We start from the raw sequence: 22,571 nt of genomic DNA, 5'->3' as shown, positions 1-22,571 counted from the left end.
TGTCATTTTTTTGGTTGCATAGTTTCATTATGTTCAAACTCTTTTTGATCAATCACTCGTTCATTTATGGAACTTTTGCTTAAATTTTTGTATTATCATTTCTTTTTTGGATAGTTTCAATATATGCCGACTCTTTTGGATTAGTTAATTGTTCATTTACATAATTTTAGTCTAAATTTTTTGTTAAATTTTTATTAGTTGTAATGAATTTATCAAGAGCTCCTTTTTGAGATTGAAAAAGATTTTCTATCTTTTTTCTTAAGTTTTTCATATCCAGATTCATAATTTTTATTAGACAAATTTGTTTTCTCTAAAAATATTTTTTTTTAAAAAAAAACATACAACACTAGAAATAATAAAAATACAAAAAAAAAATATTGAAAGGGTAGAACAATAGAACATGATTTTCCACCTTTAGTGATAAATAGTAGGTATTGATTAGATGTGTAATTAAAGTTTGGACCCTTTTTTTTTGTTTTGTTTTGGGCCCTTTATTCAAAAAAAATAAATAATGAATCACATGGGCTTATTACATTATATTAAAAAATTGAACCTTTCCAAATTTGGGGGCCTAAAGCTTGGGCTTGGTTGGCCTGATGATCTAGCCAGCCCTGGCGGCACGTGATTAGGACACGTAAGTTAGAAATTAGACTCGAAAATACTTTAAACTTAACCGAAAAAGGATGTTTGGGGGTCAAAAATGCAAAACAAACACTAAACCACTTGGGTGCCTAACAGAACTCCTTGGAACAGACAACACGTGATTAGGACGCGCAGGTTGGGAGTTAGACTCGAAAATGCCTTAAACTTAATTGAAAAATGGCGTTAGAGGTCAAAAATGCAAACCAGTCTCCAAACCACTCAAGGGATGGCATGGGCAGATTTCTTGTGCCTAACAAGACTCCTGGGAACAAACGGCACATGATTAGGACGCGTAAGTTGGGAGTTAGACCTAAAAACGCAAAACAGTCCCCATACCACTTAAGGGATGGCACGGGTAGCTAACTTGTGTCTAAAGGAACTTGTCAGAACAGGCGACACGTGATTAGGGTGCATAAGTTGGGAATATTAGGATGCGTAGGTTGGGAGTTGGACTCGAAAATGTCTTAAACTTAATCGAAAAATGGCGTTGGGGGTCGAAAATACAGAACAGTCCCTAAACCACACAGGAGATGGCATAGGCAGATTTCTTGTGCCTGACAAGACTCCTGGGAACAAACAGCACATGATTAGGACGCGTAAGTTAGGAGTTTGACCCAAAATGCCTTGAACTTAATCGAAAATGAGCATTTGGGGGTTGAAAACGGAAAACAGTCCCCAAACCACTTAAGGGATGGCACGAGCTGTAACGCCCCAAAAATCGGGAATATCAGAGAATATATTAACAAATAAATATAGGGTTTATCTAAGATTACGAGTTAAAGAATGTCACCAAAGAGTCCTTTGGTCAATAACCGAGTAAGATCCCAGGAAAGATTGGAGGAGTCAAACTAGCCTCCCTTCAAAGTCCAATCTCCTTAGATAGCAAAGTTACCCTTTTGACAGATCTTAATAAGATATTAACGTAAGGTTTTCGTGAGTCAATGAAACATAAGGGATGGGTAATATAAAAGATATGTATAGATATATAATAATTACAAAATCAAGTCTTAAATACAACATGGGATCTATCACTTACAATCTCAAAACATATTTACAAACTAGTTTCTAATCCTCCTAGGGTAGTCGTACGTCTCCAAATGCTTCAGCTTTGCCTTCGACCGGTCTAATAGTCTTCAATACCTAGTGAAGCATGATATTCAAGTCAATAATAGCAATTTTAATAATAGAGGAAAGAACATGTCATTCAAATAGATAACAAAGGTTATAATGTCAGTGATTAGTATTCTAGAAATCCCCCAAAGAGATTTCATCCTCCCAACCACAAGAATTGGACACGGGACTATTCGGAACTCCCCATTTTGCTGCTTTGTTGCAGAACTTATCTCGGATGCCTACCAACAGTTAAATACCGCGTAGCGCCAACCGCAGGGCCTCAAAAGGAATGGCTAAAAGAAAAAAGGTTTTATCACCCTGAATCGAACCTTATCCTTCCAAAAAAGTTTTATCCTCCTGAATGTCCCATCTGGACCCAACCTTATCTCACCAATCAAACCATCGCAGAGAGTCCGAATATGTCCGTTCCATTTTAGGGTTTACGCGATAACCGCTTACGCAAGACTTAACCTTCAATTAGGGAGCACATCCCATCAATCCATACATAACACATTATCATCTCCTCATTATTCAAGTGATTGAAAACCCAATACCACCCCAATGAAGGTTTCCGTTGAGTTAGATGTCTTAAATTAAAGTTGGAATAACTTAACAAGATAGTAACATCCACATAAACATGAGCATCATCAATTAAAGAAGATAAGAAACATAACCATAACACATTCAATATCATACCAGGACATGATCATGTACTAATAAGCATATTCATGAACACAAGAACATAAAACACCCATGCAAAACTAAATTTCCAGATTAGTACCAATTAAAGATTAAAATCAAAAGGGCTATTTCAGATCTTTCCCGAACTCGGCCTTCCTATGGTTCGTAGAGAATTTAATCTAGTTTTCAGAACATGTTTCATAAATGGAATAGCTTTTCTAGATTTTTAGTTATTTAAGAAACACTCCAGCACTGTCCAGATTCGTCGATCGTTACGAAAATCAAATTTTCTTTCAAACCGCTCACTCTTTTTCAATGAAACCAATTTTAATCGAAAGATAACTCTTTAAGGAAGATGTTGACATAAAACGGAGGTCCATAAGATTTTTCTACAGTTTTCTAGAATTTTCGTAAGTTGGCTGTAAAATAGATTTTTCATGCACAATACTCAAAATAAGAAGATTTGTGAGAAAATAGGCCAACTAAGGGAAATTTTTCACTTCTTTTGTGATGAAAATATACTAAATAATGTATCAATAACTCAGATTTTTAGAGTGATGGTATGCTTTTAAAAAAATGTGAGACATGGGAAGAAAATGTATTTTTGCATCTACTAAGAGGAAATATGAGTAGAAGAATGATTGAAGCCCAATTCATCCACTTTGAACACTTGAACACCATTACAACACATCTGAAAATATTATATAAAACCTCCAATAACATGTATTTGAAAAAGGAAAACAAAAGAGAGAGTTGTGTTGTGGCTTACTTAAATGGTTATGGAACTAGTTTTGCAAGACTTGCTCTCTTTCTCTTCTTTCTCCCTCCCACAAGCTCATTTTCCACTCCTCTCCCTCTCTCTATGACATGTGGGTGTGTGGGTGTGGTGTTTGATGTTCAAATAGGTGGAGGATGGTGGTGTATTTATAGAAAAAATGGTGTGAATTGTCTAAAATGTCCTTTGGTTGAAATGTAATGGAATTGAGTTGTATTTAGTTCAAATGAAATGGAATAGTGGATAATTAGGTCCTTAATTATGTATTTAATTATGATCTAGTTTGGCTTAAGTCTAATTTAAACCATTCTAGTTACAAGTACATTAGATATATACATGTATATATATAGAATTGGTATCAAAGTCATAATTATTTCCATGATTCAAGGGATTTGTCTCTAAAGTACAATGATTATAGCCTAGGAGGTATGATCTCTAGACATGTTCTCAAGATTTGGGGGATTTTCCTATTTATTTTGTGTACAAATTCCCTAGATATTGTGTACAAAAAGATTTGATGAATAAAAGGTACAAATATATGTATAATGGTACTAACTTGGGGTCAACTTGTGATTTAATAAGAATATGAGGGCCAAAATCTTAATTTATGAATTTGAATATTTAATTAAGTGTAATATTTAATTTATTTAAGGTCTGAAAATTTAATTCGGATAAAGTTTCTCTGTTTTGAATTAAACGGCAAATTGTATTGAGAACCGGAAACCTAAGGTTTTTTTGTATGAAAAATATATTTAGAAATTTAATTTAATTATTATTTGGGTTTTTAGAAATGGTTCTTGAGTTTTGGGTTCAATTAGGGTTTTCGAGTTTTCGGTTGGCATGCATGTTCGATTCTAGAACTAGAATTGAAGACAAATAAGGATTAGAGGGTCTTTATTGAAATAATTCAAAAGTCAAAGACTTAATAGGTTTTGCAAAGGTTAAGGGCCTCACACGAGCAACTAACTCATGCTTAAAGGAACTTGTAGGAACAGACGACGCGTGATTAGGATGTATAAGTTGGGACTAAGACCCAAAAATGCCTTAAACTTAACTGAAAAATGGCGTTTGGGGGTCGAAAATGAAAAAAAACTATTGAACCACTCAGGGGATGGCATGGAAAGCTTGCTCATGCCTAACAAAACTTGTGGGAATAGATGACACATGATTAGGACGTAGGTTGGAAATTAGACCTAGAAATGTCTTAAACTTAATCGAAAAAGGGCATTTGAGGGTCAAAAATGCAAAACAATCCCTAAACCACTTGAGGGATGGCACGAACAGCTTGCTCGTGCCTAATAGAACTTGTGGGCACAGACGACACATGATTAGGATGCGTAAGTTAGGAGTTAGACCCAAAAATGCCTTAACCAAAAAATTGGTGTTTTGGGGTTGAAAATGCAAAATAACCACCGAACCACTTGGGGGATTGCACGGGCAGCTTGCTTGTGCCTAATAGAACTTGGGGGAATTGACGACACGTGATTTGGACGCGTTGGTTGGAAGTTAGATGAGAAAATGCTTTAAACTTAACCGAAAAGGGGCATTTGGGGGTGGAAAATGCAAAACAATTCTTGAACCACATGGGGGATGGCATGAGCAGCTTGCTTGTGCCTAACAAAACTTGTGGGAATAGACGACACATGATTAGGATGCATAGGTTGGAAGTTAAATACGAAAATACCTTAAACTTACTCAAAAAAGGATGTTTGGGGAGTCAAAAATGCAAAACAGTTCCCGAACCACTCTAGGGATGGCATGGGCAGCTTGCTTGTGCCTAACAGAACTTGTAGAATAGACAACACATGATTGGGACGCATAGGTTGAGAGTCAGACCCGAAAATAACTTAAATTTAACCAAAAACAGGCATTGTTTTGATATATTAAAGACATTTGTTTTTGTACAATCCTCTATTTTTGAAATCCAGTGTTTTTCTATGTAATATTTTCTTGGATGGATTATACTTGGTATATATGGATTTATATGATATTTGGAATTTGATTACGAATTTAAGTTTTTGGATAGTTGATAATGAAATGGGTATTATTGATAATGATTTGAGGATATAATTGATAGATTTATTATTTTGTATTTGTACAAGTTACATGTTGCATTGATAATGGAATACATATAAATTGTGGAAATGCTTTAGAAATTAATGAAAAATATACAATTTGTACATTTAAAAAAAATAATAATTAGCATTATTTTTGGCAACTAAACAATTAGTAGTTAAAAAAATGCAAAAGGTTTTTTGGTGACCAAGAATTTAGGAGGCAAAAAACATTGGATTGATGGATGGAGATACCAGAGTTTGTTGTGGCGCAAGCACAACTTTTCTTCGTCGGAGAAGTATCAGCGAAATCCACCGATCCACTCTCAGCATCAGCAACAACCTTCTCAACTTTCTTCATCTTTGAACCGCATTGCTTTCTCTAAATTGGCGTCGGAGTCTTTCTCCTCATCCTCCACATCGATGCTCGATTGTGCAATGAATCAAACGACATGTTGGACGAACACGACACATTAAGACTTGAAGTGCTTGAAGTCCCAGCTTGAGTTGAGGTTGATCTAAGACAGGTTTGCAAACCACGAAGGTTGAGAGGTCAGCGATGGTGGTGGAGTTAGATCTACGACGACAATGAAGCAACGGATCTCACAACGAATCTCACAGGCGAAATTATTTTCATCCCACGCAAAGAGAGATCAAAAAGCTAGGGTTAGGGTTTTAGATTCGCATCTCTCTGGAAAACAAAAATGGCAATGAGACCATTGATTATGTGGAGACTGGCTGTGCACGGCAGAGATGGTGGAGAAGCAAGAGAGAGAGAGAGGTGTGAGGGTTTTAGAGAGAGAGACATCGAGAGAGTTGAGAAAAAGAGACGGTTGTTTAGGGTTTGGAAAACAATATATATATAGTTTGGTCATCTTACAGAAGTTTGTCCTTATAGACAGTATTTTAGAGTGTGGACCTTTGGGCAAAGAAAATCCAAAATTCAATTTATGGACCGAGTGCCTATAAAAATATGATAGATATAACATTATTATTATTTAAAAATTCAGTGGGTTCACTTGAACTGACACACAAGGATGGACCTAGAGAGGGTAAGAGGGGGAGATCACCCCCTTCTATTTCAAAAAATTCTTTATATATTAGTATTAATTTCTAAATTATAAATATTTGCCCCCTCTAGGTTTTTTTTTTGTTTTTTTTTTAAAAGAAAAAGTGGTTGCACGATCTACACCTCGCTATCTGTGATGACCGAGTATGTTATTCGCCTCGTTTCTCTTTGTTTAACCTTGGGCTTGCCTTTGCTAGAGTACTGGGTAACCGGGAGCCTTGTTAACGGTCTAGGTTTGTTGTGTTTGGAAGCTTATTTGAAGGTCCTTGCTTTTATTTATTTTTGTGTCAAGTTTCTCATGTTTTGAGAGGTGCGAGGTTGGATCCGAGGTGTCTAGAGTTGAGTTACTAAATTTTCTATCTGGAAGCAGGGCCGTACGTGCGGGGTTGAGAGCCGCACGTGCGGGAAGGGAGGCTGCACGAGCGGTGAGGGAGAGATTTTTGGGTTTGGCTACTGCATAATATGCACGTGCCGAAGGAGGTGCGGGGGAGATGCCGCACGTGCAGGGATAAGCACCGCACGTGTGGGAGGCACACTCTGCATGTGTGGGAATGGGTGTCACACGTGTGGGAGTCTGCTGATTTTGAAATTCTACTTTTGTTTCCTTCTTGGGCTGAGTGTATACCACTTTTTGTATATATCTCTCTCTCTACAAACCCTTTCCTCCTCCGTCTCTCTACATTTCCTACACCAAACAAGATCAACACCCTGTTTTCTTTAGATCCATTGAAGTTTTGACCCAACATCCTTCATCAAATTTGAAGAGCTAACCGAGGGCTTCATCTTGTGCAGTGGAGATTAGATTTCAACATCGTCAAATTTGGGGGTTTCTCATCTCTTCTTCTCCAAAACTTGAGGTAGGGATTTTCTTAGAGTTATATATACATTTTTGCGAGATTACATTGATTTAGAACAATTTTGGGAAGAATGGAAACTTTATTTTTAACTCATATGTTGAGTATGATTTATTTCTTCTTAAAATGTGGGTTTCCCAAAATGTTTCATAAGAAATCTTGAGATGTTAAGTTATGTTGTTGTTGGAAGGTATTTTCTTGAAATAATAGAACTTTTATGAGAAGGAAACCTCATTGATGGAAACCCTAGAAAATTAGAGATTCTTGTGAGAAATATGGTGATGTTATGATATTGACATATGTTGAAATGAGGAAATTTCATAGTGTAAGAGGGTTTGTTGATTGGGAGTTGTTGTTAAAAGAAAAATGTGACATAATCATGAAATGATTAATTTGTTGAGAATATATGAGTGTGGGAATGTTATTGCTCTTAATGGGTTCATATGTGAAAAACCTAAGTGATTCGTGATTAGATCAAGATTTAATTGTACCAGTTCCCAAACAATTAAGACAAACAATCTAAATCATCAAGCACATACAAACGTGATTTAGATTGTGGTTTCAAAAAATAATAAATTGACACAAATGATTTTTACGTGGAAAAACCACAATTGGAGCACCTCCAATTATGATAAAAAAAACCACGGGCAAAACGCCACAAATCAATCCACTACTGAAGAAAGAAATATTACAAAGATACCAAACAAATTACCCAAACACTGCCAATTTGTCTTCAAATCTTCTGTATATTTTTCACAGAAACATTCGTCTCAAAATTGATTAGATTGATGTTGAATTCACAACATCTATTGTCGGATCAACTACTGCGCACAGCATCAAACTCCTTCGACTCCTCTGCACTTGAATCTTCGGATTTCACCGAAGAACACTCTTAAAGATGAACAATCAAACTCCTTGATGTGTGCTTATCAAAACATGAGTTTGATACTCAATCAAACATCAAGGAAAACTAGCAAACCAGCCCCAAAAGAAAACCCTAAAACCCTTAAAGAAGATCTTAAAAAACATAACCCTAAATCAGACTTAAACAAGTACTTATAGAAAACAGGGGCAGCGAAGCTCGCTCGAGCGAAGACTCTCTCGCTTGAGCGAGGAACCAAATACGCGTGTTTTTCTTAAGTGGCGTCGCTCGAGCCAAGCTATCTACACTCGAGGGCACAAACATTCTTCTCAGAACTTTTGCAGGTAAAGCCAACTTTTAGGAGCAGAACATCTTCACTTGAGCCAAGACTCCTTCGCTCGAGCGAGCAAGGCAAAACAACTAGGAAATTTACAACTCGATAAACAATGTTTGTTCATGGGATTGACAAGACTAAAGAACCTAAAAATCTCCCCTTTTGTCAATTCCCTGACAAAACATTCTAACACAGTTTCCTAGAAAACAGGCGCGCTAACAAAAAACAACTAACCAACTCAACTAACTAAACAACATTGACCAAATATCTGCAAAAATAGAAAAACAACACCATGGGAATAAAGAGAGTAGTTATTCAAAATCAAAAAAACATATCAAGACAAAACAAATCAAAACTATATTATCATGCAAAAATAGTATGTCCAGTATGCAAAATCCACAATTAGTATGCAAAAGTCAACAACTCAACTATATATCTCATATACCCCAACCATCATGCAAACAAAATATACACCCTAAAACAATACAAGATGTATGGAGGAGAGATGCCTTCAAAATCGAGTGAAGATCAAGGAATGAAACAACAATGGGGGCGTAAACACCCTAGGAGAGATCGAAGCAAAAGGGAAAAAATGGAATGAAAGGACGCAGTGACAGTATTTACACCACAATAGGTCGCTCGAGCGAAGACTCTCTCGGTCAAGCGAAGTCACTTACGCGCACGAGGTCGCTCAAGCCAAGAACTTGTCGCTTGAGCCAGAAAGACATGCTCCCAGAATCTGTTCTATCTGCAAAAAATACTGGGTCGAGAGAAAGCTCGCTCGAGCGCAAACTCTCTTGCTCAAGCGAAGAAAAAAAAACAAAAATACTTAGGTAGCGTTTGGTAATGTTTACATTTTTTGTTTATGTTTACAAAAATTTTATAAACTGGTTTTTGTTTATTTTTAGAAAAACATAAATTATAAACGCGTTTGGTTTGAACAAAATGTTTAAAAAATTTTAAAAACATAAACAAAAAAATATGTTTGTTCAGGCCTAAAATATTTATAATTATATTTATTATTTATGACAATGGAATCACACACATTATAATTGAAAAAAAAATAATTAAAAAAATAATTGAAAAAAATTTATTTGAAAAAAATGAAAAAAAAATAATTGGAAAAAATTTAATTGGGAAAAAAAATTAATTGAAAAAAAACAATTGAAAAAAAAATTAATTGAAAAAAGAAATTAATTGAAAAAAAAAACTATTTGAAAAAGAAAATTAATTGAAAAAAAAAATATTTGAAAAAAAAATTAATTGAAAAAAAAATTATTTGAAAAAAAAAATTGAAAACTGAAAACGTAAACTGATTTTTTGAGTTTACGTTTTTTCCTCAAATTTATAAACTGAGACAACCATTTATAAACCAAAAAAATTATCAAATAAGTTTTTATGACAGTTTTTAAAATTTTTGTAAATATAAACTGAAAACAGAATGGTTACCAAACAGAACACCTTTTTGAGCAAAAACAAAAACTCACACTATTAAGTGGAACCTGAAACAAAAAGGAGTGAGCACAGTAGCATGAATGTAACACTAAGATGAGATAATCTACAAACCATGAAGCCTGCAAATGTGCAATATTGACAATATGAAGCATAATATCATGAGTAAATCAGATAAATATTGATCAATGAGCATAGGCTACATGAAAATGCACAACTCAAAATCAATCATGAGAGCCCACAAAATGAATGTGTGTGTGTGCAATCCTTGAGAGACCACAAAGCTAGAGTTAATCCTCATAGTGATCGGATGGTTGGACCTCTGGTAAGAGTAACTAAACATCACAGAGAAAGGTCAAACCACTAGGAATCAAAGGGTATTTGTTGAGTAAACGCGGAGGCTCCCCCTCAATCAATGAGTCCCTTAAATATACACACACACACACACACACATATATATATATATATTACTTTTCTTTCTTGTGGGTACTCACTGGTGGCATGCACGATCAAGAGTATGGAGACTAAACCAGAGAAGCATGAAATCAATAAGGATGGCCTGGTTGGTGCCTCTGAGGTAGCCTTTTCCTAATGCCCGGACTTCAATGAACTGAGGAAGGAACCGTGAAAGTGAAAAACGATAGTAGATGGTTAAGAGACTCAACATCACCCATGATATGTCAGTATAGGTCAATTCCTCGGAAACTGAATAAGAAACACTATTAGTGGTTCATAGAGAACTTTGATCACTTGTGCGGAAACCCCTACAACAGTTTAAGTCAAGGATGTGTACAAAATGAGATCATGAAGTCAATAAGCATGGGCATTCAGAATGAGCTATGAACAAAGAAGAATGAAATCTTGCAAACAGCATGAGAAGTTTTCATATGAATCTAAATGCAAAGATGACAGGTGAGAGGGTAGTTTATATAGTTAAATTGGGCCGAGATGGGTAATGGGCTGTTGATAGGCCACAATACAAAAGGCTGCGTAATAGGGCTTTTTAGGTTAGTCCGGTCCCAGAAAGTCCTAAAGATAGTTCGGTCCAAGGGGAATGTCGTTATATCTAGCTCGGTCGCCGAAGTTAGACCGGTCATGGCATGGTACAGATAGCTCGGTCAGACCTAGCTAATGGTTAAGCACGGTCTAGGCAAGTACCATGCTTAGCACGGTTTTGTACAGGAAGAACCGGAGTAAGAGCAGTAATTGGAAGAGCCGAACTAAGGATAGTTCGGTCTATTCTTTCAGCATAGCATAGCCTTGCTTACCTCGGTCCTATTAGAATCCGACTATGGTAGAACCATCTCACTTGGTTTAAGGTAGTGAGGGGGGTGTTAAAGGATAAGCATTATCTTTCAGGAGTGTGAATCCTAGAAGGACTCTATATGGAGGAGTAAAAGTCCTACTAGGATTGTGCCACGCGGAACCTATAAAAGCTCACAAACATCACCTATGGAGAGGTAACACAACTTTGATTCTCAAATACACAGAGCTTTTGTCTATTTTGCTGACTTAGGCATCGGAGAGGTATCCGGCACACACTCGCCGGCTAGCTCACGTTTGTATTTTCAGGGAGTAAAACGACGTCGTACGGAGGAGCACGAACTTGATCAACAGGATTATACGAGAAGGTTTATTTCTTTCCCGTACAATTGGCGCCGTCTGTGGGAATTCAGATAAGGATAAAACCTCTTGATCAAACTTTACCTCTTTAGAAGCAATGGCGCACAATGAAGATCTACTGCAGTCCGCCATCGACGGACAAACACCAGAGGAGGGTGCAAGGCGCGAAGGCCTACCTTCTGTCCCTCCTATGGCGGACTTGGAGCCACAGCGACAGAACCCCAAGAGGGATGCAAGGGGGAGGAGGCGGACTAACAACCCCCGTCACTCTCGTTCACAAAGTCCTGACAGACAAAGGCGGAGGATTGATCCTCAAGTTCTGGAGGACCGCGTGAAGGAACAAGACGAGTTGATACGACGAATGACGGTGGACATGGAGATTATGAAGCGCCAGATGAAGGGAAAAGAAGTGGCGATAGGAGAGGAGTGCAAAAGCAAGGCGCCCCCTCGCCACTCAAAAGACCATGGTAGGCACACCACACCGTTACAAGCAGGAAGTAGAAGCCTCAGAACAGGCGATAGTCAATCCAGAACCTCCAGGACTCGTTGCTCCAGGTCTGAGAGAACGAGGACGGAGAGGTCGAATACTGAGGGAAGCACTTATCGACCCTCACGCACGCACCAGACATCATCTAGGCAGTCGGAGATGCCTAGATCGTCCGACTTGTGGACTATGCTAGAAGAAAGGGCACGATGAAAGGAGGACACCAGGGCGCGCGACCCTCGCAGAGTTTCTGCCCTTCAACAGTTGGCTCCTCGAACGCATGGAAGCGTCGAGGTCGGAATGCCATTACCACGCCCTGCCCACGAACCAACGAACAAAGCATTAGCGAGGCTGCAGACCTCGCCGTTCGTTCCGGCAATTGAAAACGCGCCCCTACCGTCAGGCTTCCTTCAGCCCAAATTCACCACGTACGAAGGGAAGACAAACCGCTACATTCACCTAAGCCACTTCCGCCAGGTTATGGCGGTATATCGGCGAAACAAGGCTTTGATGTGCATCCTCTTCCCATCAAGCCTTGGTGACCTAGGCTTAACTTGGTTCGAAAAACTTCCAGAAGGCAGCATAGCCTCCTGGGCACAATTGGCGGAAGCGTTCGTCACAAGGTTCAGAACCAACACCAAAACCCCGGTGGAGATTGACCAACTACTCTCCATCGACATGGGCGAAAAGGAGACACTTAGATCCTACAATAGTCGCTACTGGAGACATTCAACCAGATTGGGGACTGCCCCACCAATCTCGCCATTGCACAGTACAAAAGAGGCCTTCCAGTCGGGAATAGACTATGGGACTCGATCACTATGACACCGCCCCTCACCATGGAAGCCTTGATGGAAAGAGTGCATCAGCACATCAGGGTGGAAGAAGATAGTGCTCGTGCCAAAACAAAATTTGGCACGACCGCAGTACTAGAGAAAAAAGCCTCAGCAAAGGTCAATATGGTAGACCGTCCGAACAGAAACGGACGAGGCAGGCGAGACAGCGGAGAGGACCAGGATAAAAGATGGTTGAGAGTCCGCACTGCCATTACCACAGTATTCAAAAAGCCAATCTACCAGATTCTAAGCGAGATACACGATGAACCTTTCGTCAAATGGCCTGCTAAGCTAGGAGAGGCCCAGAAGGACTACGACGAAAGATCACGGTGCACCTTTCATAAAGAAAAGGGGCACCGCACTGAAAATTGTACACCATTGAGATAACACCTAGAGGAGCTGGTGGCAGCCGGTCACCTGGACAAGTACATTGAAGGAGGGGCGCAGCCAGCCCCCTCAGAATGACAACCACCCAAACGGAATGCCAATCGACGCCCCACCTCAAGGCATGATCAACGTAATCCATGGGGTATGCAAACCTGAGCACGTATGCGAGCTCAGGGGCATGATAAAGAAGGCTGAGCACTTAAGGGAGGTACTAAGCGCCCAACCTAACAACAAAAAGGGGAGGACCGAAGCCACGAACGTCATATCTTTTTCAGATTGAGACTTGGCAAGGATATATTGCCCTCACAATGATGCATTGGTCGTCACTCTCTGAGTCAAGGATTTTGACGTCAAACGGATTTTGATTGACCAAGGGAGCTCATGTGAGATAATGTACTACGAAACATTCAAACAATTGAAACTAGAAGACAAAGACTTCGCACCTGTTGTATCTCCCTTGATCGGTTTCAACTCAATGCCAGAATGGCCAGTTGGCAAGATAATCCTCCCAGTCAAAGCAGGAAGCGTAACAAAACTAGTGGAGTTTTGGGTTTTGAAGGTCCCTTCCACTTACAACATAATCTTGGGAAGAACATGAATACATACCATGAAATCAGTAGCATCATCCTACCATCAAGTAATGCGATTCCCCAACGAAGCCGAGATAATTGAAGAGGTCTTTGGAGACCAGATCATGTCCAAGCAATACTTTGTCACGGTAAACGGCAGTCGCACTACCAAGGGGTATGTCCATTCGGTGGAAGAACCTGAGAACAATGAACTGTTCGCAGAAATCGGCAAAGCAGTTGATCAAAAAGCGGTGGAAGACTTGGTAAAGGTAAGAATAGATGAACAGAACCCGAAAAAGTTCTTTTTGCTCAGTTCGTCGTTGTCCAGCACTGAGAGATTAGAGGTCTTGGAATTTTTGACCTCTAACATCGAAGTGTTCGCCTGGACACCCTACGACATGCCAGGCATTGATCCCAACTTCATCTGTCACCAACTCAATGTCCACCCATCTGCCAGACCAGTCATTCAGTGCACTCGCAGATCGGCACTCCACCACGCCGAGATAGTGGCGGAAGAAGTGGAGAACCTACTAGAGGCATGAGCTATCAGAGAGGTGCACTACCCTAGATGGATTCCCAACACAGTCGTGGTGCCAAAAAAGAATGGCAAATGGCGTGTCTGCATCGACTATAAGACAGTCAACAAAGCATGCCCAAAGGACAACTTTCCCCTACCACGGATAGATCAACTGGTAGACCTAACGGTGGGGCACAACCGACTTAGCTTTCTTGATGCGTACTGAGGCTACCATCAGATCGCCATGTATGAACCAGACCAGGAGGTCACGTCCTTTACAACTCCAAGGGGACTGTATTGCTACAAGGTCATGCCCTTTGGCCTAAAGAACGCAGGGGCAACATTCCAGAGAATGGTCACCAAGATGTTTGAGCCGTTGTTAGGCAGAACAATGGAAGCTTACATCGACGACATGGTGGTCAAGAGCAAGGATGAGAATGACCATCTAAAGGACCTAGGTGAGATGTTCCAGATTCTAAAGAGGCACAAGTTGCGCCTTAATGCATCCAAGTGCGCGTTCGGTGTAGAATCTGGCAAATTCCTAGGCTTCTTGGTGACCAATCGGGGTATTGAGGCAGACCCCTCCCAGATCAAAGCAATTCAGGATCTGGAGAGGCCTAACTCAATAAAAGAACAACAATGATAGAGACCACTAATTTTGGAGCTCTAAAAAGACCACTAATGACATGGCACTTAATAAAAAAAGAAAAAAAATACAACACCAAGGCCAAAATATCAAATCATTCCTGGTGGGGCCCGCTGCCATATCATTAGTGATAGCACTAATTAGTGCTCTCACTCATTTTCCATAAAAGAAGTGCAGCATCTCACCGGCATGGCAGCTGCACTCAACCGATTCATTAGCCGGTCATCAGACCGACTACGACCATTCTTTCAAGCATTAAAAGCCAAGTTCGAGTGGGACGAAGAATGCGACCGTGCCCTGGAGAGCTTAAAAGAATACATGTCTTCTCCACCATTGCTTGTCACCCCAATACCTGGAGAGGAACTCTTCCTGTACCTGGCAGTCTCTCAGCACGCAATTAGCGCAGTGTTGGTCCGTGCAGAAGGAATCCAACATCTGCCCATCTTTTATGTCAGCAAAACATTGCTAGGCGCCGAAACAAGATACTTGCCATTGGAAAAACTGGCCTTGGCCTTGATGATGGCCTCAAGGAAGTTGTCGCACTACTTTCACGCCTATACTATAGTCGTCCTCACAGCTTTCCCATTAAAAGCTTTGTTTGAGAGGGCGAACTTTTCTGGCCGAATCTTGAAGTGGGCAGTAGAATTGGGACAATTCGACATCAAGTTCCAACCCAGAACTGCGATAAAAGCCCAAGCTTTGGCAGACTTTGTCGCAGAATTTACCCCAGGAAGTCATCATATCTGCCCAGTCGACCTGACTGGCGTAACCAAACCAGGGATAGAAGTTGATGTTGGAATAACGCAACCCCTAATGCAGGATACTCAGTCAGAGCCCAAGGCAGACCGGAGTAGAGAAAGCATGGAAGGAGCAGACCATGCCTCACCAAGCCAAGACTCACTAACAAATAAAGACTTGGTATAATCAGACAGCGAGGGGCAGACAGCAAGCATGGACCTTGAAGAAAACACCAGCAACATTCTTGACCCCACGGCATCATCTGATCCCTCCACTTGTTGGAAATTGTTCGTCGGAGAAATGTGGAAGCTCTTTGTGGACGGAGCATCCAACCGGCATGGCACAGGACTTGGCATAGTCCTCATCTCACCGGACGGCTTGGTTGTGGAGCAAGCAGTCAACCTTGGTTTCCCAGTATCAAACAACGAAACGGAATATAAAGCGCTTCTTGTAGGTCTCAAATCAGCATTCTACATGAAGGCCACCGAACTAATGGTCTACAGCGACTCACAACTAGTGGTAAACCAAATATCTGGCGACTACGAAGCAAAGGATGACAGGATGGCCAAGTACCAAGAATTGGTCAGAACAGAGATCAAGAAATTTGAAGTGGTAATGATAGAACAGATTGGCAGGGAGGAAAACAGGAGAGCAGACGAACTAGCAGGCTTTGCTTCAATGGCTGATACAACCATCCCTCATCCACTACTCATCGACTACTTACCAAGACCAAGCATTGAAGACCCCGAAGCAGAAGAGGTATGTTGCGCCGAACTCGGCCCCTCATGGATGGATCCCATCATACTATTCTTAAAAGATGGTGTCTCATCGGAAGAAAAGAAAGAAGCCAACAAAATTAAAGCAAAGTCACAGTGATTTTGGCTCTCTCCATCTATGGCACTGTACAAAAAGTCATTCTCTGGACCTTATTTAAAGTGTGTCCACCCCAGCAAAGTGGAACCCTTCTTGTTCGAAATACACGAAGGAATATGCGGAAGCCACCAAGGCGGAAGATCACTAGCTTACAGAGCCATCTCGCAAGGATACTGGTGGCCATACATGCAAGCAGACTCAGAGAAATATGTGAAGAAGTGCGAGAAATGCCAGAAGTTCGCACACCAAATACATCAGCCGGCCAGAGAACTCCTACCGTTGACTAGCCCATGGCCTTTCGCAATATGGGGCTTGGACATAGTAGGACCACTTCCAACGGCACCTGGTAACAGGAAGTTTTTTCTCGCAGCAACAGACTACTTCACAAAGTGGGTGGAAGCAGAAGCATTGGCATCAATCAAGGAAAAAGATGTGAAGAAGTTCGTCTGGCAGAATATCATCCCTCGGTTCGGCATACCTAGAGTCCTAATATCAGACAACGACACTCAGTTTGATGGCAAAATCTTTAGAAGCTTTTGTGAAGAATACAAGATAGAGTTCTACAATTCTACACCAGCATATCCCCAAGCAAATGGTTAGGCAGAAGCATCAAACAAGGTAGTCTTGGATGGGTTGAAGAAGAGATTAGAAAAGGCGAAAGGCAAGTGGGCGGAGGAACTTTCTCATGTTTTATGGGCTTATCGCACCACACCTCGGCGGTCAACAGGAGAAACTCCATTCTCCTTAGCCTTTGGTATGGAAGCAGTAATCCCACTAGAAGTCGGCCTCCCCACAATTAGAAGCAAAAATTTTGATCCAGACTTGAATGGAGAAGCCATAACATTAGAGCTCGACCTTGCAGAAGAAAGAAGAGAAAGAGCACTGGTTCACATTACCTCATACCAACAAGAGTTGTCCAGGAAATACAACAAAACGGTGCATCCAAGGCAATTCAAGATCGGCGATTGGGTACTACGTAAAGTGATGGGAAACACCTTGATACCGAGAGACGGCAAGTTAGGGCCCAATTGGGAAGGATCTTACGAACTGGTTGGATTAGCTGGAAAATGGGCATACCACCTGGAAGATGAGGACGGCAAAGCCATTCCCAGGCCATGGAACACTACCAATCTCAAACTATTTTATTTTTAGCTTTTTTCAAGTATATGTAATTTTCCTTTTTTTCAATAAAACAAAGTCGATTCTTTTCAACATAGTTGTTTTCTGTAAAAGATAGCTTTAGTGAGTTAGGGACTTTGTAAACATTATTCTAAGTTGGCAGGAAAAACCAACTTAAAGGTTGGCTGGAAAAAACCAACACCCTTCCTAAGCCCAGGATAAGGATCCAAGCTGCAGGACGTTTGATCGGAATAACCAAACACTTTACTCTAGGTTGGCTGGAAAAGCCAATCTAGCAGTTGGCAGGAAAAAACCAACACCCCTCCTAAGCCCAGGATAAGGATCCAGGCTGCAGGACGTTTGGTCGAACTAACCAAACATTTTATTCTAAATTGGCTGGAATACCCAATTTAGAGGTTGGCTGGACTAAACCAACCCTTGGTACTCTTTAGCCGAAGTAAGGATATCGGCTAAAGAGTAGTTGGCTGGATTAAACAACTCTTGGTACTCTTTAGCCGAAGTAAGGACATCGGCTAAGGAGTGGTTGGCTGGACTAAACCAACCCTTAGTGCTCTTTAGCCGAAGTAAGGATATCGGCTAAAGAGTAGTTGGCTAGATTAAACCAACTCTTGGTACTCTTTAGCCGAAGTAAGGACATCTGCTAAGGAGTAGTTGGCTGGATTAAACCAACTCTTGGTACTCTTTAGCCGAAGTAAGGATATCGGCTAAAGAGTAGTTGGCTGGATTAAACCAACTCTTGGTACTCTTTAGCCAAAGTAAGGACATCGGCTAAGGAGTAATTGGCTGGATTAAACCAACTCTTGGTACTCTTTAGCCGAAGTAAGGACATCGGCTAAGGAGTGGTTGGCTAGACTAAACCAACCCTTGGTACTCTTTAGCCGAAGTAAGGATATCGGCTAAAGAGTAGTTGGCCGGATTAAACCAACTCTTGGTACTCTTTAGCCAAAGTAAGGACATCGGCTAAGGAGTGGTTGACTGGACTAAACCAACCCTTGGTACTCTTTAGCCAAAGTAAGGATATCGGCTAAAGAGTAGTTGGCTGGATTAAACCAACTCTTGGTACTCTTTAGCCGAAGTAAGGACATCGGCTAAGGAGTGGCTGGCTGGACTAAACCAACTCTTGGTACTCTTCAGCCGAAATAAGGACATCGGCTAAAAAGTGGTTGGCTGGATTAATCCAACTTCTAGTATTCTTCAGCCGAGGTTGATATCTCGGCTAAAAAATGATTGGCAGGTTTACTTAAAATTGCAATGTTAAGACTGAGATAAAGTATTTCGGCAAGAGAATGATGTACCTCATCCAAGGTATCAGCTAGAAAGGAATGGTACAAACATAGAGATCGACCGAAATAAGAGTTGGAATAAAAAAGCAGACTTCATTGATAAATTCAAAAGTATAAAAGGTGGGGCCTTAGCCCGGTTACAATTTGTTTCCAAAAAGAAGAAAAATACAAAGTCAGTTAAACAGATCATCTATTTCGGCATCAAGACCGGCGTGGAGATCAACTCTAAGACCGGTTTCACTTGGTAGCACGGTCTCAGTTGGAAGAGCGGTTTCAGTAGGTAGCCCGCTGGTCAAGTCTTCCACCAATGGCTCCAACCGAACTGCTTGTTCGACAGGGTCATTGACTGCCGGAGCATCCCTTGGCGCAGCTTCTTCATCGTCATCTGAGTGCTCAAGAAATTGTTGCTGAAGAGCAGCAGCATATTCCGTCATAGAGCCCGGAATGAAGTATGGTGGAGCGTTGAAGACCTCGGTCTCTTGACCGTGACCGAGCTGCTCTACACCCGCCCTCCAACCACACTTGAAGAAGAGATCCTTGGCAGCCTCACATTGTTCAATGTAAGTTGCCTCCCCCTCCTTGTAACCCCGGAGCTCGGCATCTTCAGCACTCTTCATCAGCTGCTCTATCTCGGCGTTTTTCTTTCTCTCAAGTTTAGTAAGTTCACGCAAATATTTGTCTTTGATCACGGCTGCAACTTTTTGTTTTTCTGCTTTAGCCGAACTAACAAGACCGGTCAGACGACCGTTCTCCGATTTTAGCTCGGCCAACTGCTTCCTAGCCTCTTCCAACTCGACAGTTTTTTCAGTCATTTCAGCCAGCGCTTGCCTTGTAGTCTTACGAAGTTCAAGCACTCGCTTGTGAGCGATGTGACTCTTCTGCATAGCCTGCAAAAGAAGGGTAGGCTAGTAATCAAACCAAGATGAAAGTCGTGCAAATTTGAAAGATTAACAGAAAAAGATACTTACAAGCACCATGGATTTCGTGGCCGAACGGATGGCTTTTAGTTCGGTCAGATGTTTGTGGTGCTCCATGTCTGCAGGAAGGCAGACACTCTTGGCGAGATTAAATGCCATCATGTGATCCTTCTCAGCGACCACTGAGTCAGTGTCCTGAATTGCTCAGTTTTGAAAAGTAATTTTGGGTGCCCACTTGGAGGAGCTAGCCCAGTCAGATCGCTCTGGCTGAGGGCTCGGTGGAGGGCTCGGTGGAAGAGTGGTTTCATCTTCATCAATAAGGCGTTGCTCGGTTTGAGTAGTCCGGGCACGCTTGCTAGGGTGAGATGAGGAGGGTTGTTGAGATGGAAGAGCCACCACTGTTTCCTAAGCCTGGTTGGATGGTGGCACTTCGGCTCGGTTGGTTTCGGTTAGGAGGGCCCTTACTCTGTTCCTTTTGGCCATCTCTTGTTCCTCAGTAAGTGGGACTAAGTTGATTTGAGGCAGGTTTGGGTCCGGTTCTGGCGAAGCCTCTAGCAAAAAGTCTGTTACTCTGGCTTTGCGTCGGCTACTATATCTGTATGTTGGCTCGAAACTCAGAAGCTTGGCCCAACTCCTCTCAGGGTATCGTAGTGCGGCGCGAAGTGTGTTAAGATTGGGGCAACTGTACAGTGATTGAAGATGGGCCGAATCTGCATAAAGAAGACAACTGTTAGTTCGGTTCAGGAATAGGAAACCGAAATGAAACAGGAGCATGCAAAGAAACCGAAGTAATTATACCCGATGTCCCTTTATTCTAGTTTATACTTCGGCCAGGAATCTGGGCTTGGTGATCTTCAAAATTCCCAGACATCCAGAAAAAATCGTCATCATTCAAGTCTTTGTCCGGTGTATCCTTTATTATTTTCTCTCGGCGGCGGCGTATTCTTAGATAATAGACCCAGCCATCTTCTTTTGATCCTATGGAGTATTGGTGGAACAGTTTGGCTAAGCCGAGGTTAATGCCAGCCCGGCGGTTTAGCTCGACTACACCATTTATTATACGGTATGAGTTGGTGGAAAACTGGGTAGGGCATATCCTAGTTTGCCTAAGGAATTCACAGAGCAAGGGTTGAACCGGAAATCTTAGTCCGGTTTCAATGATGGACAAGAGCATAAAGGGTACGAAGCCCTGGTTTCCCCAAGGTGTAACATCTTTTTTGGCTAAGGTGAGCTGGACGTCGTCAGGGATGTTATACTCCCTTTGAAATTTGGCCAACCCACCAGGTGTTTCTACTAAAACCTATATTTACCCATTTAAATTACGAATAAGTTAAAACTGTGTTAGCTCGGTCGAGCGCACAAAGGAGTACCTGGGCAACCTAAGTCTGCAAAGTGGAAAACAAAGGCGTTAAGCACAGATCGCTGACCTGTGCTACAAAGTAAAAACAAGATAAGAGAAGTCCTACTTCGGCTAGTGAGATGCTGTAGGTAATACTTCGGGTAGCTCGGTTTGTGAAAACGATTTGTTAGCCCGATTCAGCCTCTAGGGGCAGCATTCTCAGTTCGGTCTGAACTAAGAAGGCTGGATTAGCCCCTAGTTGTAGCTCGGTCGTGGTTGTGGCTTTCAAATGCACCGTTACATTGTCCTAGTACGGTTCTATAGCTCGGCTAGATTGAAATCAAAGGGTGGTTTTACTTATTGATAATACTAGTTATGAAGAGTTAGTTCAGTTGTGTAGTCTGGTTAGACTGACATCAACTATGACCAACTTCCTAGTTCGGTTGCATCATGATTTTGAATCAAAACAGTGTTCTACAGGTTGTTTCGTGAATTCAAGTGTTCCATTAACAAGTTTTTTTCAGAAAAAGTGCAAAACCAGCAGAAAATGGAAACAAAAATGTGTTTGGCAAAAACATAAATGAGACTGGTATGGATTAAGCAAATACAACAAAAGCAAGGCAAACTTGAGTGACTTACCAGGTAAAGAGAAAGAAACTGAAGAAGAGAGAAACAGCAGCAAAAACCACGAAGCTTCTTCAAATTGCAAAGAACAGAGGAGCTCAAAGAAAGAAGAGAGGAGAGGATGAATAGTGTAGTGGTGAATTTGGCTTAGGGGTTGGTTTTTGATGGAAAGCCCAAAATTTTGGGCGGGACTATTCAAAGCACGCGAAGTACGAAGACGGCGTGACAGCTGCCTTCAGCCAATCAGAGCATGCCACGTGTCATTGGAATGGGAAGCGATTCAGTGGTTGTGTTTGAAAAGATGTTTTGACCGAACAAACAGAGCCCGGTGTGAAATTAGCTCGACTAGAAAGGCTAAAGAAGTTTTAGCTCGGCTGGAAAGGCTAAAGGATTTTAGCTCGGCTGGAAAGGCTTAAAAATTTTAGTTCAGCTGATAAGACAGGTAATCCCTATCATGCTTTGCAGATGGAATTAAGGGGCAATTGAGAGGGTAGTTTATATAGTTAAATTGGGCCGAGCTGGGTAATGGGCTGTTGATAGGCCACAATACGAAAGGCTGCGTAATAGGGCTTTTTAGGTTAGTCTGATCCCAGAAAGTCCTAAAGATAGTTCGGTCCAAGGGGAATGTCGTTATATCTAGCTTGGTCGCCGAAGTTAGACCGGTCATGGCATGGTACAGATAGCTCGGTCAGACCTCGCTAATGGTTAAGCACGGTCTAGGCAAGTACCATGCTTAGAACGGTTTTGTACAGGAAGAAC

The sequence above is a fragment of the Camellia sinensis genome, chromosome 10 (assembly GCF_055761805.1).
Source record: "Camellia sinensis isolate YWXY chromosome 10, ASM5576180v1, whole genome shotgun sequence".
NCBI lineage: Eukaryota > Viridiplantae > Streptophyta > Magnoliopsida > Ericales > Theaceae > Camellia > Camellia sinensis.
The sequence above is the reverse complement of the archived record's forward strand: the minus strand, read 5'-3'. Positions refer to the sequence as shown.